General features: G+C 33.0%; 2 protein-coding genes across 3 annotated transcripts in view; both read left to right on the top strand.

Annotated features, from left to right (window-relative positions):
- LOC107641196 (LEAF RUST 10 DISEASE-RESISTANCE LOCUS RECEPTOR-LIKE PROTEIN KINASE-like 2.5) overlaps positions 1 to 69 on the top strand; it is a 3117-nt gene extending 3048 nt beyond the window's left edge. The window contains exon 3 of the mRNA XM_021102879.1: positions 1 to 69. This exon is cut by the window's left edge and continues 1257 nt beyond it. The gene's annotated coding sequence lies outside the window, so the exon portion shown is untranslated.
- Positions 1 to 4930, top strand: part of LOC107641192 (LEAF RUST 10 DISEASE-RESISTANCE LOCUS RECEPTOR-LIKE PROTEIN KINASE-like 2.4) — a 76104-nt gene that overhangs the window by 14190 nt on the left and 56984 nt on the right. The window lies entirely within an intron of this gene.

The raw sequence follows: 4930 nt of genomic DNA, 5'->3' as shown, positions 1-4930 counted from the left end.
GTTAGCTAATGAAAGACAAAGATTAGCAGCAGGAAAGTTACCAAGCAATAATTGTGCTTTTGCCTCTTACCATTAATTGTTGTCATCGTTTTTACTTTCTCATGTTTCAGTGAAGACTCTTCGTGAAGCTTCGATCTTACGTTCGGTTCTTGATAGATAGGGGCATAGGCTCCTAAAACTTGACTCCTAAGAATATAAAGTGTTGCAATAGAAGGTGCTCAAGGATATGTTGCAAATTGAAACAAGAATTGCCATTTAATTAGACAAAACTAATCATCTAAAGAGGATGTTAAAAAAAAAAAACACCCAACTAGCTATGCATATTAATTCTATCAAATTTTTTTCCTTCTTTTTCTTTTAATTTTTTATTTATACTGGAATGCCTGTGCCCTGTTGTTTCATTATAGGTGTTAAGTGGAAATTAATTTAGTTAGAGATTACTTGGCTTCTATGGAGGTTGTTAAGACTTCTCTAGTTTTCCATTTGATAACAATGTTCTGAGATTTGGAACTTTCTGATATTAGGAAGCTCACTGACGATCAAGTGGTTCAATTTCTGATTAAAATATATTTCTTCTCCCATTAATTTTAACAATAACTAAATTTTCACCCTCGTGATGAGTAGAGAATTTGAATTTGAATTTTTTATAATAGTTTTTTTTATTAGATTTTATAATATTATTTAAATAAAATAGTGTATATTTATATGAAAAATTTGATTGAATCATTATAATAAATAATGTATAAATTTTTTTATTTAATCATACATGAATACATTTAAAATTGTCAAAAGTTATAATGTCTTAAACAGTAAATAATTAACTAAAGTTGTTCAATATAATTTTTTACTTAATTTTTGTCTGCTTTGGAGTCTTCTTTTTTGCAATATTACTACTTGTTAGTAATGCTTGTTTTGTTTTTCATTGCTTGAATGTTTGGAATAAAATATTTTCGTCATGAAATTTGCATTATTGATTGTCTTCAACATTTTTTTTTTGCTGTTACTATTTACTGATTTCTTTGTTTTCTTTGTTGCTTGTTGGATGTGTTTTGAGTTTTTCTTTCGTAATGTATTTATTGGTATTAGATCTTCGTCAGACGATATTAACATTGGTGAGTCCGATTCTTTTTTTAAAGACTATAATTTAGTTACTAAATGTTGAAAATATATAAATGTTAAATAAAAGTGTTTATTTGTAACAGAAAGTTTAATATTATGGTTTATGATGGTTTCAGTGGCTAAGAGAAAGGGGGGAGGGGTTGAATCTTAGCCCCCTTTTCGCTTGATAACACTTGCTGACTTGTTAAATCAATTCTGATTACAACTTGTAAAGTGCTAACCCAACTTACAAGGGGATTCTCACAGAATCATGAAACACAACATAGATGAACAAAGGACCTCTAAGACATCTATGGCTTTTTCTTTTAATTTTGCACTCTCTGCCTTTTTCCGCTTTATGGCTTTCTTCATACAAACCTCACTGTTTGCCTTTTTCCATGAGACTCAAGACATGACAAAATTAAACAGAAAAATTACAAAACAGAATACATTGAAGGAGAAGAGAAAACTGTTAGCTCAGGTAGCTCTGAGAACTCTGTGCTTTGCACTCTCAAATTTTCTCCTTGCTTCAAATAGTGGTTGTTCACCCTTATTATAGAAGAGGGAAGCCTCCACTTGTTGAAGCCAACAACCGAACCAACTTCTTCCTCCTTCAACAAACAGAATCGGTTCGGCCACATAGAGAGAGAAGAGATAACCATACAAGACCCAACATGCAATTACCTCTAGTCCTTCCTTGATCATCATTCTTCATCAATCCGAGCTCTCCATCCTTGGCTTGCTCTCCAAGATGGATTTCTGGCCCTTGATGCTTCATGATGATGATGACTTCATCTGCTTCAATCTCTGCCTCAACCATCACTTCGCCACTCTAGCTACTCCCTGTGGTGGTTGAGCAGAATCAAAGACAAGCCATGCTTCAAGAATCTCCCTTGCTGGCCGAATCTTCACCTTCCCTTTTTGAGCATGAAGAGCTCAAGATTACCTCACCAAATCTAACCACATTTGGTGGATATCTCAACCACATCTCATTTTTATTTTAGTATGTTTTCTTGCCATCATTAACTTGATGGTCTTGATGCATGCAACTTCCTCTTTTTCTTGGTAGATGAACGTAGCGTTCATAGCTTCCTAGACAAGGACCGAAGAAAGAAGAAAGAGATGAGAGAGAATAAACAACTTAGAAGAAAAGCAATTCAATGTGATAAACACTTTGTTGGTAAAAGTTGCTTTTACTTCCCTAGCTTAGAGTGGCTATAGCATTATGGCCATCAATCAATTCAGCTGAAACTTTTCTCTCTCATAGTTCCCATGCATTAATTGACAATGTAATAGATTTTGAAATCCATCACATGATGAAATGCTTGGATCCGTTGGAAGCATTTTGCTTTCATTTTATCTTGGTTTCGGACCAAGTTTGGAAACATTCATCAACAATAAGATTTGGACTTTGTAGCATTGAAATTAAATCTGGCTCAAATTAGTTAACATTTGCTTTCCTGATGAATTTTGTTTCGGATCAAGCATGGGAGGCTTTCATCACAATCAAATATGGGCTAAATTGCAACAACATTGAGCTTGGCCCTTTAATACAACAATTTAGCCATATAATAGTAAACATTTAGCAAGGCTGATTGTTGGTTTTAATTTGGGTTAGCAACATTTTATTTTCTGGCCCAATTAAAAATCTGTATCACAAAATTATTAATTAACATATGTTAAATGAAGATTAAATTAATAATTTTGTAATTAAATATTTTAATAATATTTGTTCATCATCCAAATTAAATTAGAGTTTTTCAAACTCATCAGTTTAGTATTAATATTTGTTTAATTTGTTTTAAAGATACTTCTGATTGGTCGTCACCTTTTAAAATAAATGTCATTGTCAGAGTGAATTTTTAGGATCTTTCTTTTAGATTGTAATCATTTAACTTAACTTCAAATATGACTGACGTATTGCATACATTTTCCAATTTTGTTTGGACGTTAGTTTTATCTTGGAGTTTTTTTAAATGTGCTGTTGTTCTGAATAATTTCTTGGCTTTTCTATCAAATAATGTGAATATTGTTGTAGCTGTGTTGTTGGAAACTTTAAGGTGTATCCTAAAACTGCAATAAATTATGCGTTCAATTAAAAATATTTTAGATTTGCATATGTTAATAGAAAATAATTGGGTATTGTAAATTTCGCAAATTTAACAAATAATTAATTAATAAATTAATTTTTAATAAAAAATTTTATATTAAAATAGGATAGAGCTAATTAAAACGAAAATTTTGACACCAATTTTAAAGAATTTGGCCCAAGATTGGACCGAATGGGCCGAACCGGTCAAACCGAGCCCAAAATGGGCCCAAGACCTAACCCAAAACATAAATTTACATGAGCTTCAGCTCATGCCACTTCTTCTTCATGCATGTAGCGCTGGAACACACACCAGGGAAGGGGAGAAAAGAACAAACCCATGTTCTTATTTCAATTCTCAATAACTTTTGATCCGGAGCTCCGATCGCCGCACCGTTTACGGCCACGCGACCGCAGCGTTGAGCTTTACAAAACCGCTTCTGTGTTCCAGTTCTTTCCTCCCCAAATTTCGAATTCAATATGTAATCTTGTTGGATTTTTGCTTGAATTCGGTGTTAGGTTCGAATCAACTTGCCAGTATTATCGGGTTTAGCTCATTTGAGCTATGAGTCACGTAAGCGCCCTCAATCCCTTTGTAAAATATTGAATTAGTGAACTCTATGTTGATTATAGTGAATATTACGATGTTAGATTGAAATTGGTTGTGGATTGGAGACAATTTGAGAAATTGGAAGCTAGAGATGGAACTTTGGAGGCTGGGTTCGTTGGTGAGGGGCTGGAGTGGTGGATCTTATGGTGTGGTGAACACTTGTGGTATTCCGAGATTAATGGAAAATTGGCAAAGTATAATTTAGGTTTCTCGTATTTAATATATAACGTTCTGTGAAAAGTTAGGCTATGTGACCATAGAGGAGATTGAAATGTATGAGTATATTTAATGTTTAGTAACCTTGATAAGAATTGTGATATGAATTTGGTATTTAAAGTGTTAAGTGATATATTATAAGTTTAATGTTGGTTGGATAAGTGTTTAGTGATGAATTAATGGTGATATGTGTTTATATATATATATATAATGAATAGGGATATGCTCATCTTGTTGATTATTTGAGATATTGATGCATGATATGGTTGAATTGAGAAATGGTAGGATGAAGAGATTGTTGTGGTATTGATAAAGATGTATTGTGTTGATGGTTATAAATGATGATAAGTTGAGTTTTAAAGAAAATAGAGGTTTGAGGTTTTGAATGAAAACTTGATTTTTTACGAACTTCAACGGTCCATAATTCGAGCCTCAAACTTTGGATAAAAATAAAATTTGTTTTAAATTAAAGAGGGTTTTACAAACTTTAAAACGGTATAAGTTTTGTGAAAAACTAAATTTTGTAGAGGAAGTTATGGACGTTAGAAATCTTGTGCAAAAACTTATTTCTTTTAAATTACAGCAAAACCAGAATTTTTGGTTTGTGTGCATACGCACACTGATGTGCGCACGTTCCCAACAATGGCAACATTTTCATTTGTGCGTACGCACATTTTGATGTGCACGCACACATAGGAACATGCCTACTGCTAAGAGCATTCGCACACTCTAGAGCGCACGCACCTCTATGTACAATTGCACAAGTGTGCGCACGCACACATGTGTGCCTACACCCTGTTTTTAGCAACATATATTTTTGTGATTTAAACATGGTTTTGAACTTCTAAACCTCCATTTTCATTCTTTTAACCTTAGATCTCGATAGTATGCCTAATAATGAGATGGAACTAGGAAAG

Source organism: Arachis ipaensis, chromosome B05 (genome assembly GCF_000816755.2).
Source record: "Arachis ipaensis cultivar K30076 chromosome B05, Araip1.1, whole genome shotgun sequence".
Lineage (NCBI taxonomy): Eukaryota > Viridiplantae > Streptophyta > Magnoliopsida > Fabales > Fabaceae > Arachis > Arachis ipaensis.
This window is presented reverse-complemented; position numbering and strand designations above follow the sequence as displayed.